Source organism: Gorilla gorilla, chromosome X (genome assembly GCF_029281585.2).
Source record: "Gorilla gorilla gorilla isolate KB3781 chromosome X, NHGRI_mGorGor1-v2.1_pri, whole genome shotgun sequence".
Lineage (NCBI taxonomy): Eukaryota > Metazoa > Chordata > Mammalia > Primates > Hominidae > Gorilla > Gorilla gorilla.
The window spans coordinates 127432491-127449457 of record NC_073247.2 but is presented as its reverse complement, the minus strand read 5'-3'; the positions used below and the strand labels follow the sequence as shown (position 1 = coordinate 127449457).

Below are 16967 nucleotides of genomic sequence, written 5' to 3'. Positions count from 1 at the left end.
GAAGTAATAGTACTTCACTCTTGTCCTTTGCATCATCATGATGGCTATTGAGTAAAAAATAGCCAGTTGACAGAGGCGTTATAAATACAAACTTAGAATCAAACAGACCCAAGGAGGAACCCAGCTCCGCCTCTTGATTTGGGCATGATTTTAGGCCGGTTTCTTACTCATTCCATGCATAGGTTGTTTCCTTTGTAAAATGGGCATAACACTTAGGTCACAGAGGAGAGGTCAGAACTAGCAAATCTGACTCACAAATTAAGCACTCAAACATGCTTTATGTGCTTGCTTCAGCAGCACATATACTAAAATTGGAAAGATACAGAGAAGATACATGGCAGCTGTGCAAGGATAACACGCAAATTTGTGAAGCGTTCTATATTTTTCATGTTCATTGATTGGAAGAATTAATATTGTTAAAATTTTCATACTACCCAAAGCAATCTACAGATTAAATGCAATCCCTATTAAAATACTAATGACATGCATCACAGAAATAGAAAAAACAGTTCTAAAATTTATATGGAACTACAGAAGACCCAGAATAGCCAAAGTTACCCTAAGCAAGAAGAACAAAATTGGAGGGATCACATTAGCTGACTTTGAATTATACAACAGAGCTACAATAATCAAAACAGCGTAGTACCAGCACAAAAACAGACACATAGACCAATGGAACAGAACAGAGAACCCGGAAACAAATTCACACACCTATAGTGAACTTATTTTTGACAAAGGTGCCAAGAACGTACACTGGGGAAAACACAGTCTCTTCAATAAATGGTGCTGGGAAAACTGGATATCCATATGCAGAAGAATGAAATTAGACCCCTATCTCTCACCATATACAAAAATCAAATCAAAATGGATTAAAGACTTAAATCTAACACCTCCAACTATGAAACTACTACAAGAAAACATATGGAAAACTCTCCAGGACATTGGTCTGGGCAAAGATTTCTTGAGCAATACGCCACAAGCACAGTCAATCAAACTATGGACAAATGGAATCACATCAAGTTAAAAAGCTTCTGCACAGCAAAGGATACAATCAACAGTGAAGAGACAATCCATAGGATGAGAGAAATATTTGCAAACTACCCCTCTGACAAGCAATTAATCACCAGGATATGTAAGGAGCTCAGACAACTCTATTGGAAAAAAATCTCATAATATGATCAAGAAATGGGCAAAAGATTCGAATAGACATTCTTCAAAAGAAGACATACAAATTACAACAGCATTTTAAAAGATGCTCAACATCACTGATCATCAGAGAAATGCAAATTAAAACTACAATGAGATATCATCCTATCCAGTTAAAATGGTTTATATCCCAAAGACAGGCAATAATGAATGCTGTTGTGGATATGGAGAAAAGGTGGGAATGTAAATTAGTACACTCTTGGTGGGAATGTAAATTAGTACAACCACTATGGAGAACAGCTTGGAGGTTCCTCAAAATATAAAAATTGAGCTACCATAAGATCCAGCAACCCCACTGCTGGGTAAATAGCCAAAAGGAGGAAAATCAGTAGATATCTGCACTCCTATGTTTGTGGCAGCACTGTTCACAATAGCTAAGATTTGGAGGGAAGCTAAGTGTTCATCAGCAGATGAATGGATAAAGAAAATGTGGTACATACACACAACAGAGTACTGTGCAGCCATAAAAAAGAATGAGATCCATTCATTTGCAACAACGTGGATAGAACCGGAGATCATGTTAAGTGAAATAATTGAGGCCCTGAAAGACTAACGTCACATGTTCTCACTTATTTGTGGGATCTAAAAATAAAATCAGTTGAATTAATGGGCATGGAGAGTAGAAGGACGGTTACCAGAGGCTGGGAAGGATAGTGGGGGTTTGTGGCAGAGGTGAAGATGGTTAATGGGTACAAAAAAAAATAAAGAATGAATAAGACCTACTATTTGATAGCACAATAGAGTGACTATCGCCAATAATAACTTAATTGTAGCCGGGCGCAGTGGCTCACGCCTGTAATCCCAGCACTTTGGGAGGCTGAGGCAGGCAGATCACCTGAGGTCCAGAGTTTGAGACCAGCCTGGCCAACATGGTGAAACCCTGTCTCTACTAAAAATACAAAAATTAGCCAGGCGTGGTGGTGCGTGCCTGTAATCCCAGCTACTTGGGAGGCTGAGACAGGGTAATCACTTGAAACTGGGAGGTGGATGTTGCAGTGACCCAAGATCATGCCACTGCACTCCAGCTTTGGAGACAGAGTAAGACTCCATCTCAAAAACAAATAAATAAATAAATAAAAATAAATTAATTGTAAATTTTTAAATAACTTAAGGAGTATAATTGGATTGTATGTAACTCAAAGGGTAAATTCTTGAAGGAATGGATACTCTGTTATCCATGACGTGCTTATTTCACATTGCATTCCTGTATCAAATCATCTCATGTAACCCATAAATATATACACCTGCAATGTACCCATAACGTTTTTTTCTTTTGAGATGGAGTTTCGCTCTTGTTGCTCAGGCTGGACTGCAATGGCATGATCTCGGCTCACCGCCACCTCTGCCTCCTGGGTTCAAGCGATTCTCCTGCCTCAGCCTCCCAAGTAGCTGGAATTACAGGCATGAGCCACCACACCTGGCTAATTTTCTATTTTTAGTAGAGATGGGGTTTCTCCATGTTGGTCAGGCTGGTCTCGAACTCCTGACCTCAGGTGATCCACCCGCCTCGGCCTCCCAAAGTGCTGGGATTACAGGCGTGAGCCACTGCAACTGGCCTACTTTTTTTTTTTTTTTTTGAGATGGAGTCTTGCTGTGTTGCCCAGGCTGGAGTGCAGTGGTGTGATCTCAGCTCACTGCAACCTCTTCCTCTTGCATTCAAGTGATTCTCCTGCCTCAGCCCCCTGAGTAGCTGAAACTACAGGCACCCTCCACCACACCCAACTAATTTTTGTATTTTTCATAGAGACACGGTTTTGCCTCGTTGGCCAGGCTGGTCTCAAACTCCTGAGCTCAAGTGAACCACACACCTTGGCCTCCCAAAGTGCTGGGATTATAGGCGTGAGCCACCATGCCCAGCCTTAGCTTTGGGTTTTTCCCAGATGCCCTTTATGAGGATGAGGAAGTTATCTCTATTCCTAGTTTACTGAATATTTTTATATGAAGGGGTGTTAGATTTTGTCAGTTTTTTCTCTGCAACTATTGGGATAATCATGTGATTTTTGTGTTTTTTCTTGATATAGTGTATTTTATAATTTCATATTTGGATGTTAAAAGAACATTGTATTCCTGGGATAAATCACACTTGGTTATATTGTATAGTTATTTTTACATGTTACTGTAGTCACCTTTCTAGTATTTTGTTGATAGTTTGTGCATCCACATACATAGGGAATATTGGTTTGTAGTTTTCTTTTTATTTTTTCTTTTCTTCTTTTTTTTTTTTTTTTTGACAATGTCTTGCTCTGTTGCCCAGGCTGAAGTGCAGTGACGTGATCACAGCTCACTCCAGCCTCAACCTCCTGGGCTCAAGTGATCCTTCTGTATCAGCCTCCCAAGTAGGCAGGACTACAGGTGCGTGCCACCACGCCTGGCTAGTTTTTGTTTATTTTTTGTAGAGACGAAGTCTGGCTTTGTTGCCCAGGCTGGGGCTGTCTTTTAAAAACAGCACTGAAATGTGTTTGTTCCTGTATCACATTGGCAAAGGTTAAAAAGGTTTTTTTGGCCGGGTGTGGTGGCTCACACCTGTAATCCCAGCACTTTGGGAGGCCAAGGCGGGCAGATTACCTGAGGTCAGGAATTCGAGACCAGACTGTCCAACATGGTGAAACCCCATCTCTACTAAAAATACAAAAATTCGCCAGGCGTGGTGTTGGGCACCTGTAATCCCAGCTACTTGGGAGGCTGAGGCAGGAGAATTGCTTATACCTGGGAGGCAGAGGTTGCAGTGAGCCAAGATTGTGCCACTGCACTCCAGCCTGGGCAACAAGAGTGAGATTCCATCTCAAAAATAAATAAATAAATAAATAAATAAATAAATATAAAAATAACAACCCCAAAAATGTTTTTTTTTTTTTTCCAATGTTCAGTTTTCTTTAATGACCCCTTCTCCCTGAAGGGCAGGTTCAGGCAGCTAGGTGATGGCAACACTTGCTCACTTGAAGATCTTGCCCTGATTGAAGGGTTTGCCCACATGCTGGAAGGACCCCTCCCAGGAAAAGTACTCTCGAACCAGCATCTGGATCTCCTCGCTGCCAGGATCCAGTTTCTGCCATGTGTATGACTCATAGCCCACCTGCCAATCTGGACTCAGTGGAAAGGCAAGCTCCTGGCCTCGGAAGACACAGACTCCAGAAATGGAGCTGATATTGTTGGTTCCAAAGAGGATGACACTGGCGAAGGCATTCTTCCTCAGCTTGTCCAGTCACTGGAACATTCCAGTGATGAGATTGCAGCTCATGAAGGTCTGAGTTTATTCTTCAGGGAAGCGATACTCTGAGTACCACAGGGACCAGCCGTCCTTATCAAAGTGCTCCCAGAAATATGGCAGTGCCACAGAGAGTGTGTCTCATTGGAGTACTTGAGCTTCAACTCATCCATCACAAAGGTACTCTTGGGCAGGTGAGCAAAGGGGTCCTTGGCCTTGGGCTCAGCGGCCAGCGCCTGCTCACATTCATCCATCTCCTCCACAGGAGTAGGGGCAGCCGCCTTTTTCTCCTCCTGCTCAGCCTGGGGCTTCTGCTTCTCTTCCCGTGAACGCTTCTCTTTCCATGGTGTGTCCTTTTTAGGCTGGCTCTCCACAAACTTTTTAGCATCAGACTGGGCCATCTTCTCACACAGTTTTGCTTTCCCCAAGACAGTGCAGAACTGAGGCTGGTTAATGCAGGTGAGGAACCAGCGGTTGGTATTGGGAAAGGCCTGGCAGAAAGAAGGTTCTAGGACCTGCTTATAGAGCCACAATAGGGTGCAGACAACTGTGATGTCAGTCAATGTCACTCGTTCGCCCTCCAGAAAAGTCCTTGTCTTCAAGTGAGCATCCAACAGCCCCAGAATTTGCCTCACTTCCTCCTTTGTATTCTCAGTGGCCTGTTTGTTGTGATGCATGATGCCCAAGGTGGGGAACACCCAGGTACTGGCTGGGGACACTATATTGCTATCAGCAAAGCTCACCCACTGCATCACTTGGGCTGCTGCCTCTGGAGTACTTCCCTGCAGCTCCTCATTGCACACATAGTAGGCAATAGCATTGCTCTCAAACACACAGAATTTATCATCACCCTCAAATGCTGGAACCTTGCCAGCAGGAAATTTGCGGAGAAATTCAGGGGTGCGGTTGGTTTGGCCAAAGTGGAAATGGGGTGGTGCGGAGAGCACACGGACCTGAGCCCCTCTGTGCTGAGCAGCAATGAGGGCCTTGAAGTTCCTTCAGTTTTCAGAATATGTGTACAGGGTCCCAGCCGCCATGGTGATTCCGCAAAGAAAGGCTTTTTTGTTTGTTTGTTTTTTAAGATAGGGTCTCTGTCACCGAGGCTGGAGTGCAGTGGTGTGATCTCAGCTCACTACAACCTCCGCCTTTCAGGTTCAAGCAATTCTCCTGTCTCAGCCTCCCGAGTAGCTGGGATTACAGGCGTGCACTACAACACCTAGCTTTTTTTTTTTTTTTTTTTTTTGGTGTTTTTAGTAGAGACAGGGTTTCACCATGTTGCCCAGGCTGGTCTTGAACTCCTGAGCTCAAGCAATCTGCCCACCTCAGCCTTCCAAAGTGCTGGGATTACAGGTGTGAGTCACCATGTTGGGCCTGTAGTTCCCTTATTTGTGATGCTTTACCTGGTTTTGATATGAGGGTTATACTGGCCTGATAGAATGGCACACAAAACTCAGGAAAACACTTTACTTACATTTACTCATTTATTAGAAAGCGTTTTACAAAGGATACTGATGAACAGCCAGATGGAAAAGATGCACAGGGCAAGGTATGTGAAAAGGGGTGTGGAACTTCTGTGCCTTCTCCTGGCACCCTCCAGGAACCTAGATGTGTTAGGCTATCTGGAAACGGTCCCAAACCTTGTCCTTTTAGGCTTTTATAGAAGCTTCATTTCATAGGCATGATTGATGAAATCAACAGCCATTGGTTATGAAGTCAACCTTTAACCCCTGTTACCTCCCTGAAGTTTGGGAAGTGGGGCTGAAAGTCCCAACCCTCTAATCATGCTTGGTCTTTCCAGTGACCAGCTTCCACTCTGCAGCTACCTATGGGCTGCCACCAGTCATCTCATTAGCATACAAAAGACATTCTTATCACTCTGGAGATTTGAAGGGTTTTAGGTGCCGTTTTAGGAAACCAGGACTTGAAGACTAAGTTTTTTTATTACTTTTTTTATTTTTTATTTAATTATATATTTTTTAGATGGAGTCTTGCTCTGCTGCCCAGGCTGGAGTGCAGCGGCACGATCTTGGCTCACTACAACCTCCGCCTCCTGTGTTCAAGTGATTCTCCTGGCTCAGCCTCCTGAGTAGCTAGGACTACAGGTGCATGCCACCATGCCTGGCTAATTTTGTGTATTTTTAGTAGAGACAGGGTTTCACCGTGTTAGCCAGGATGGTCTTGATCTCCTGACCTCGTGATCCGTCTGTCTCGGCCTCCCAAAGTGCTGAGATTACAGGCGTGAGCCACCGTGCCCAGCAAAGACTAAATATTTATATTTCACAATATAATACCCTTTTGCTATTGCCCCCTACTGCCACCCTCAACAGCCCTAGACAACCATTAATTTCCTTGTGTCTCTACAGATTTGCCTATTCTGGATTTTTTTTTTTTTTTTTTTTTTTGAGAGGGAGTCTTGCTCTGTGACCCAAGCTGGAGTGCCATTGCACGATCTCAGCTCACTGCAAGCTCTGCCTCCCAGGTTCAAGGGATTCTCCAGCCTCAGCCTCCCAAGTAGCTGGCCACCATGCCTGGCTAATTTTTGTATTTTTAGTAGAGACAAGGCTTCACCATGTTGCCCAGTCTGGTCTCGAACTCCAGGGCTCAAAGTGATCCACCCACCTTGGCCTCCCAAAGTGCTGGGATTACAGGCATGAGCCATCGCGCCCAGCCAGGATTTTTTTTTTTTACAGACAGGGTCTCACTCTGTTACCCAGGCTGGAGTGCAGTGACATCATCTCAGCTCACTGCAACCTCCACCACCGCTGCTGCTCTAGCAATCCTCACCTAGACTTCCGGAGTATCTGAAAATACAGATGCATGCCCTGGGTAATTTTCTTTATTTTTTGTACAGACAGAGTCTCCCTATGTTGCCAAGGCTGGACTCGAACACCTGGGCTCAAGTGATCCTCCCGCCTCAGCTTACCAAAGTGCTGAGATTATAGGCGTGAGCCACCATGCCCAGCTTGGACATTTTTTTCGTAGATGGAATAATACAATATGTACCACAATTTCTTTATCCCTTCACCTTTTGCTAGACACTAGGGATGCACTCAGTGCTTACCTATAAAGCTGTTATGATTATGTATATTTTTTGTATAGACATATGTTTCATTTCTCCTTAGGTACCTACCTAGGAATGAAATTGGCAGGTTATGGAATTTTTATGTTTAACTGTGTGAAGATCTGCCAGACTTATGTGCAAGGTGGCTGTAACATTTTACATTCAGGAGAAGGGAGAAGAGGAGAGAGAGAGAAAAAGTCTACATTCTTACCAGCAGTGTATGAGAGTTCCCATTTCTCTAATGCTCACCAAAAATTTTTATTTTTTTATTTTTTATTTTTTTGAGATGGAGTCTCACTCTTGTTGCCCGCGCTGGAGCGCTGTGGCACCATCTCGGCTCACTGCAAGCTCCGCCTCCCAGATTCAAGCAATTCTCCTGCCTCAGCCTCCCAAGTAGCTGGGACTACAGGTGCCCACCACCATGCCCAGCTAATTTTTGTATTTTTAGTAGAGACAGGGTTTCACAATGTTGGCCAGGCTGGTCTTGAACTTCTGACCTCAAGTGATCCACCTGCCTCAGCCTCCCAAAGTGCTAGGATTACAGGCGTGAGCCACTGCTCCCGGCCTGATTTTAATTATAATCATCCCAGTGGATTTGAAGTGGTATCTCTTTGTGATTTTGATTTACATTTCCCTGATGGCTAATGATGGTGAGTATATTTCCAAGTGCTTATTGGCCATTTGTATATCTTCTTTGGAGAATGTCCATTCAAAGGTCTTACACATTTTTAAATCTAGTTATTTGTTTATTGAGTTGCAATTGTTCATCATATGTTCTCGGTACAAGTCTCTTATTAGATATAGGATTTACAAAAATTTTCTCCCATTGTGTGAATTTTGTTTTCACTTTCTTGATGGTGTCCTTTGAAGCATAGAAGTTTTAAATTTTGATGTTATTTGGTATATATATATATATATTCAGTATATATATATAGTACATATATATTCAGTATATATATAGTACATATATATTCAGTATATATATATAGTACATATATATAGTACACACACACACACACACATATATATATATATATATATATATATTTTAGATTTCCTATTTTCTTTATTTTTTCCTTCCTGGAGGCAACTACGATCACCTGAACGGGTACTTTTCTCAAGTGTATTGTTCATGTGATTGCTACCTAGTATGAATTTGTAAGTCACATGTTGCATTGCTATGCATATTTTTAAACATTATAAAATCGGTATTATGCTATGTACATTGTTCTCCAACTTTTCTTGATTAATTATGTTTTTGAGAATTATGTATGTTGAGCATACTGTACTGTATAACAATGCCACAATGTACTTGTCTATTCTCCTGTTGGCTGATGTGTTTCAGTATATATATTTTATCTTTTATTGATTGTGCTTTTGGTATTTGTGATATTGTTTTTACGTTTGATTTCCTAGGAGTCACCCCTGAGTCAGAGCAGCTTATTGTTCAGTGTTTGGTCAGAGTTTTGTGTTTAAACTCCTCATGCCAATGAAGCTTCTGTTCTGTGTTGACTCTGTGTATGGCTTGGAAAATGCTTTTATGTCTTGCCTATGTCTTGCTCTAAGGCTCACTCTTTTTTTTTTTTTTTTTTTTTTTGAGACAGAGTTTCACTTTTGTTGCTCAGGCTGGAGTATAATGGCATGATCTCGGCTCACTGCAACCTCCACCTCCCGGGTCCTGGTTCAAGCAGTTCTCCTGCCTCAGCCTCCCGAGTAGCTGGGATTACAGGCATGTGCCACCATGCCCAGCTAATTTTTGTATTTTTAGTAGAAACGGGGTTTCACCATGTTGGCCAGGCTGGTCTCGAACTCCTGACTTGTGATCCACCCACCTCGGCCTCCCAAAGTGCTGGGATTACAGGCGTGAGCCACCGCACCTGGCTAAGGTTCACTCTTGATTGGCTATAGCCATCCCTGTTGTACAAAGAGTTTCCCAAACCTCTGGACTATGATCCAGAGGGCTCTTTTTGGCTGTCTCTTTTCTTGGTTTTCTCTAAGTATTCTCCAAGACCTCCACTGGTCACAGATTTCACCACTCTCTATTCTAAATAAAGTTAGTTATTTATACAGGCTCATGCCTGTAACCCTAGCACTTCGGGGACTGAGGCAGGAAGATCGCTTGAGCAGTAAGCTGTGAGCCGTGATCATCCCACTGCACTCCAGCCTGGATGACAGAGGGAGACCCTGTCTCTAAACAAACAAACAAACAAAGTTAGTCCCTTCAGGCCAAACAGCAGAGCTCTTAGAAATTACAGCCCATCTTCCCCCTAGAAAATCCCCTGTGCCACTATTCTTCACTAGGGACACAGAGCCACTCTTTACAAAATGACATCCTGTTCTATTCTTAGAACAGGACACTGGAAGGCTATAGTAACCTCTACTCTTCATGGTTTGCCCATTCTGCCACAGAACTGGGATGGTTGTTGATAGTGTCCCATTATTCTGGTCTGTCACCACCTCTCATGCTCCCTCTTCTCTTTCTCCTGGCCTCCAGGCTAGGAGTAAGCCCAGAAGTATTTGTAGTAGGGTTTTGGGATGACAATCTATTGTATGTGTTGTGTCCCTGATGGGCTATCTCTGTTGCCTGAAGAGGCAGGGAGGCACGGGCTTCAGAAAGCTAGAGAAGAAACTTCTCATCCTTTGCCACTTGCCCAGGGAGAACCTATTTTTCTCTTTAAGGGAGCTAACTGCTGGCAAGTGCACAAAGGATGATTGAGACTAACAACAGACTGGGCACGGTGGCGCACGCCTGTAACCCCAGCACTTTGGGAGGCCGAGGTGGGTGGATCACCTGAGGTCAGGAGTTCGAGACCAGCCTGGCCAACATGGTGAAACCTCATCTCTACTAAAAATACAAAAAATAGCTGGCGTGGTGGTGCACACCTGTAATCCTAGCTACTCGGGAGGCTGAGGCAGGTGAATCACTTGAACCTGGGAGCGGAGTGTGCAGTGAGCCAAGATCGTGCCATTGCACTCCAGCCTGGGCAATAAGAGCAAAACTCTGTCTCAAAAAAAGAAGAAGAAAAAAAATTCGAGACCTAACAACAAAACAGAAGAGTGATTCACAACCCTATTGAGAGGTAAAAAAGAATTTAAATAAGTACATGTTCAAATGATAATGTTGCCGGTTGTATCATTCATATGCCTTAATTGCTCCCTCCCCAGGTGAGAGGCAGGTTCCCAAGACCAGACACTGCCTGCGCCCTATCACCTCCCACTCTTTGTCATGGAACTGCTAGAGGGCCAGCACCTTAAGGGCTGCTGCTTGGTGGCGCCGATGCTGCCTAGGTGGGCGGCAATGTGTCGGGGCCAAAGGAGTGACAGCAGCTGGCAGGCTTCCCCTACCTGACTAGTGCCCTGATTTGTATGTTCTTTGTTTTGAGAAAACAAACACACTCCTCTTGCAAAATAATATTCACCTAAGGAGACATGTACAGGGTAAAGAAGAAAATGAAAATAGCCAGTGATGAGAGATGAGGAGTATTAAATGGGGCTGTGTATCCTCCCAGCACCTTGTTCCCTAAGGACAGAGAGATACAAATATAGTTTTAAAACAATAGTCTAGTGAGCTCTATAGGTCCGTGGGTAACTTGCTGGCCATTTAGTTAATAAACAATAACAATGAAAAGATTTTTGTGGACCTACCTTTTTGATTTCTATTGACAGATGTAATCCCTTCTTACTTTTTCAGGAAAAATGTCTTCACAAATACAAAAGTGTTTCAAGGAAAAATTGAAGTCACTCCTGCCCACATCCACTGCCCAGTGTAACCGCCCTTAAAGATTGCTGTGTATTTGTGTACTAATTTTTCTGTGTTTATAAAATCATTCATATATTTATTAATAACATGTTTAGAAGAAATCTGCATTAACCTCAGGGCACACAGCTGTCTTTGATCGCCCCCAACTCCTCAGAATGTCCTGCCTCCATTTCACTCTCCCACAGCTGACTTTCTCACATGCTCAGGCCCCCCAAGACCACTTGCTGAAAAACTACTTCCAACCTTAAGCTCAGGCCCTGACTCACAGCCCTTTATTCTAACAGAGCCCCTAGGTGTTTGGGCAGAGGTAGGTGGGTATTACGAGGGAAGCGGGAGGAGGACAATGAGGCCCCTTAAGTTCTTTGTCCTGGCCAGGCAGCTGCCCTCCTGCATTACAGGTCTCCACAGGATAGGTCCCAATTCCCAGCTACTTTCAATTGGCGGGGTGTGGATTGGCAGGATGGGTTAATGCTCTGCCACAACTTTCTCACTTTGTAATGAGAGCTGTATGGTAAATTCACCTGATAGTAATAACTTAAGCATATCCTGAGAATGATCCTGTATGGCAGATGCACCTGAATCCTGAATGTGTGTTTGAAGTTCTGAGCTAAGAAATCTGGGGGTGGCCAACACAGAGATTCATTTCTTATTTATGAAGAAGCTGTGAACCCCCAGCCGTCCCATCCCATGGAATGTGGGCTATACAGGGGTTCAAGGCCCTGTGTTTTGGGTTAAATGAATGCTGCCAGGTGGAGGTTGTTAGGTGGAGGGTGTGAAGTGAAAATACTATATAAGGCCGGGCGCGGTGGCTCACACCTGTAATCCCAGCACTTTGGGAGGCCGAGGTGGGCAGATCACAGGGTCAAGAGATTGAGACCATCCTGGCCAACATGGTGAAACCCCGTCTCTACTAAAAAATACAAAAAAGTTAGCTGGGCATGTTAGCGTGCGCGTGTAGTCCCAGCTACTCGGGAGGCTGAGGCAGGAGAATCACTTGAACCCAGGAGGTGGAGGTTGCAGTGAGCCGAGACCGCGCCACTGCACTCCAGCCTGGCGACAGATCGAGACTCCGTCTCAAAAAAAAAACCCTCTATAAATTGCGTGACTTTATTTTGCAAGTGATTGTGGTTCTCTTGTCCAGCCCACTGCCGTTGGGCCCTGTCCCCCAATTGTAAGCCCCCAATAAAACCTCATGTCTCATTCACTGGCTCTGGGTCTCTTCTTCAGCCTATTGAACCCAGTATTCATCCCCATTGGAGTTCGGCACAACATGAGCATATGACAAAGACCTGGGCTATGAATTTTAACTACCCCTGTCTGGATTCCTCCTTGTTTTTTCTCCTTCACTTTAGGGAGGAATGGCCATTTCCCCACGTAAAGAACCAAGTCATCACCTTTTTTTTTGTCCTATTTGCTGGGTGGGCAGATTCAGTAACTACTTGTGCCAGGAAACCAAAGTCCATAGAGGCCGCGTGGCTTTGCCAAGGGGAACAACCAGGGTGGTGCAGGATAGTTTCACACAGGTGAGGCTCTCATGCTGCAAATCCTTTGCTCTCTCCATGTTATATAAATGGATTTTTAAATTTCACCTTAGGGTGTTGTCTTAATCCGTTTTCTGCTGCTAAAACAGGAGTGACCAACCTGGAGATTTGTTCTTTGTCTATGAGGAACATCTGAGCCACCATCCTGTCCTGTGGAACACGAGCCATATAGGGGTTTGAAGCCCTGAGTTTTGGTCTAGATGAAGGCTACCAGGTGGAGGATGTTAAGGGGAGAGTGTTACGTGAAAATGCTATAGAAACTTCTGAAACAAAGAGAAAAATGTGCGACCCCAATTCACTCTGCTAAAAGGAAAAAATTAAGCTGAAATCTGAGTGTTGCAAGCAGCTGCCTTTTCTTTTGTTCCTAAGCAGATAGCTACAGATAAAAGGTTAAATATCTCCACAGGTAGCTAATCAGTGTTCACCTTTTCTTATGTAAAGTGCCAATTTACTGAGCCTGAGACAAATACATGATTGACTATTCCCTTACCAGCTCCTTTTCTCTTGCAACATGTGCCTTCAGTAATGTGACCATGCCCGCCCCCTTTCCCCTCCATCCTGCTTCCCCCACGCATCTCCCCCCACTTTTTTTAAGATAGAGTCTCGCCCTGTCACCCACGCTGGAGTGCAGTCCCAGGTTAAAGCAATTCTCCTGCCTTAGCCTCCTGAGTAGCTGAGACTACAGGTGTGTGCCACCACGCCCAGCTAAGTTTTATATTTTTAGTAGAGATGGGGTTTCACCATGTTGGCCAGGCTGGTCTTGAACTCCTGACCTCAAATGATCCACCCACCTCAGCCTCCCAAAGTGCTGGGATTATAGGTGTGACCACCATGCCAGGCCTGCTTTTCCCCCTTTAAATAATGAAGCCATTAAAATTCTCTTTGGAGAAAGGCACAGACCACAGATTGTTTCTGTGATTCCATTGTTCTTTCTCCCAGGACATTGTCCTTAGCCTTGGCAAAATAAACTTCTGAATTGATTGAGACCTGTCTCAGATACTTCGTTTTACAAACTGCATGGTATTTGCAAGCAGTTGCAATTCTCCTGTCCAGCTCACTGCCATTGGACTCTCTCCCTTTTATGTAAGCCCCTAATAAAATCCCAAGTCTCATTTGCTGGCTCTGGGTCACTTCTTTGGCCTCTTGAACCTGGTGGCTTCCCTACTGAGGTTTATAGGGGTTTGGCACAGCATCCATTCTTGAAAGCAGAGCCTAATTACCTCTTAAAGGTCTCACCTCTTTTTTTTTTTTTTTTTTTTTTTTTTTTTTTTAAGATGGAGTCTCACTCTCACCCAGGCTGGAGTGCAGTGGCGCAATCTCGGCTCACTGAAACCTCTGCCTTCTGGGCTCAAGCGATTCTCCTGCCTCAGCCACCCAAGTAGCTGGGATTACAGGCATATACTACCACGCCTGGCTAATTTTTGTATTTTTAGTAGAGACAGGGTTTCACCATGTTGGCCAGGCTGGTCTCGAACTCCTGACCTCAAATGATCCACCTGCCTTGGCCTCCCAAAGTACTGGGATTACAGGCATGAGCCACCACGCCCAGCAGGTCTCACCTCTTAATACCATCACAATGGCAATTAAATTTCCACATGGGCCAAGTGCAGTGGCTCACGCCTGTAATCCCAGCACTTTGGGAGGCCAAGGCAGGTGGATCACTAAAGGCCAGGAGTTTGAGTCCAGCCTGGGCAACATGGCAAAAACCCATCTGTACTAAAAATACAAAACTTAGCTGGGCGTGGTGGTGCATGCCCGTAATCTCAGCTACTAGGGAGGCTGAGGCAGGAGAGTCATTTGAACCCAAGAGGTGGAGGTTGCAGTGAGCCAAGATCAGGCCACTCCACTCAGCCTGGGTGACAGAGCAAGACTCTGTCTCAAAAAAAAAAAAAAGAAGAAAAGAAAAAAATTGGCCGGCCACGGTGGCTCACGCCTGTAATCCCAGCACTTTGGGAGGCCGAGGCAGGTGAATCACCTGAGGTCAGGAGTTCGAGACCAGCCTGGCCAACATTGTGAAACCTGCATCTCTACTAAAAATACAAAATATTAGCCAGGTGTGGTGGTGGCGCCTGTAATCCCAGCTACTCGGGAGGCTGAGGCATGAGAATTGCTTGAACCTGGGAGGCGGAGGTTAAAGTGAGCCAAGGACTTGCCATTGCACTCCAACCTAAGCAACAAGAACAAGACTCTGCCTCAAAAAAAAAAAAAAAAATTCAACATGAGCTTTGGAAGGGACACTGAAGCCATAGGACATAGAAGCCAACTTCCTGCAAACCTCAGTATTTAACGCTTCTAGATTCCCTGCCCTAGCTCAACCTCCAACTCCCCTTCTCTGTGCCTGTCCAGTTTCTTTTTTTCTTTTCCTTTCTCTTCGTTTCTTTCTTTCTTTCTTTTTTTTTTTTTTTGAGATGGAGTCTTGCTCTGTCACCCAGTCTGGAGTGCAGTGGCATGATCTCGGCTCACTGCAACCTCTGCCTCCCAGGTTCAAGCAATTCTCATGCCTCAGCCTCCCGAGTAGCTGGGATTACAGGCGCCACCACCACACCTGGCTAATTTTTGTATTTTTAGTAGGGACAAGGTTTCACCACGTTGGCCAGGCTGGTCTCGAACTCCTGACCTCAAGTGATCCACCCACCTCAGCCTCCCAAAGTGCTAGGATTACAGGTGTGAGCCACCACACCCGGCCACCTGTCCAGTTTCAAGGTCAGTAAAGGCAAGCTCAGTATACTCCAATTCTTTTCTCAGCTAGAGGCCAGGACCATCCTGACCTGGTTTATAATTTGCTCCTGTTCTCTCCAATTTAGCTCCTGTTCAGAGCCCTGAGGATTAGTTTCCCTCATGGCCCCAGCTCCTGGCCTGCTGACACATTTTGATCTTCCTAGCCCTAAGCTCAGTCATCAAGCTCACCTCTCTGGGCCCTGCATCCCCTGGAACTCCACAATTATCTCTGGCCTTCTGGAACACAAACCCTAACCGCTCCAAATTCAGCTGCACCTTTGCAGGGTGTAGTGGAAACCCAGGCTGGCAAGGACTGTTCCTAAAATCCACATTCTCACCTGTTGTGCTCCCAGAATCCTGCTGCCTAAATATATCCCCTCCTGGTTTCAGAACAGAGACTCACAAACATATATAGATAGGGTCAAAGTGACCTCAGCTTCAAGGTCAAATCAGTCCTTCCCAAATGAAGACTTTGTTTTCCCACAAAAGACAGACTGTTTCCCAAAAGTTTAAAGGATTCCTTGCATCTTGAAATAGCTGAGGCTTTGTTCGTATTTCATGGAAGCCCAAGGAGTGCGGTGTACCTGCTGGGCTCCTTGAACACTGGGTTCAATTTTAAATAAGCTAGTAGCACTTTGCAATTTGGCCACTAGATGGCAGGACCTCTTCACCATGAGTATAACATGACGCTGACTCAGAAAACCCCCAAGTAGTTAACACCAGCCAGCCAAACAAAGCAAAAACAACAGCCAGCCAGACAAAGCAAAAGGAATGTACCAAGTTTGGTGAAAGATCCTCTTCATGTATGAATCTTTTCAAATTTATTCTTATTTTGATAATGATGTTAGCAAATACAATTATGATTATCTAACTTGTTTCCATAGTGATATCTGTCCTTATTATACCTTCTCTCCACACTTAAGTCTTCTAAGGAAAACCACTCTAATCAGGAAAGAAATCTGAGACTTTTTATGGAAATACAGGGAAAATACAGAGACTCCATTTTTACAGGAAAATGTTTTTCAAAGGAAGTCTCTAGGAATCCTCAGCAAGCTTCCCGAACACAGGTCATTTCAAACAGAAGAAGTAATCCAAACTTCATTTAGGGCAATTACTCACAGTTAAACCTTTACAATAATTAATTTCATGCTAAGTACTTTGAACTCATTCCAGGAGTGAAGTGGGTATACTGCAAAATTATTTTCCTCTTTTGAGAAGACAAAGTCAGAAGAGACAAAGTAGAGAGGAGGAGACTAGTTTTGGGCATGTAAGTAGGGGTGAAAATTCCAGTGTATTTTCTCATTGCTCTCCACGCGAACAATCTGGAGATGAAGTCAGTTGTTTCCAGAGTCAAAGAATACCAGGAACATCTCGGCAGTGAAACAAGCGGGATTTCTTGTTCACTGAAGGAACCATGGAGCACCTCCAGAAAAGGGTGTTAGAAAGGATTTATTTTAGGATTTGAGTTTGTATTAG

General features: G+C 44.3%; 1 non-coding gene and 1 pseudogene across 1 annotated transcript; one reads left to right on the top strand and one right to left on the bottom strand.

Annotated features, from left to right (window-relative positions):
* Positions 1–281: 281 nt before the first annotated feature.
* LOC115932475 (U6 spliceosomal RNA) lies at positions 282–386 on the top strand. Its single transcript, XR_004068754.1, has one exon. It is a non-coding gene; the product is annotated as a U6 spliceosomal RNA (small nuclear RNA).
* A 3752-nt stretch (positions 387–4138) lies between these two features.
* LOC101126670 (elongation factor 1-gamma-like) lies at positions 4139–5448 on the bottom strand (annotated as a pseudogene).
* Positions 5449–16967: the final 11519 nt, after the last annotated feature.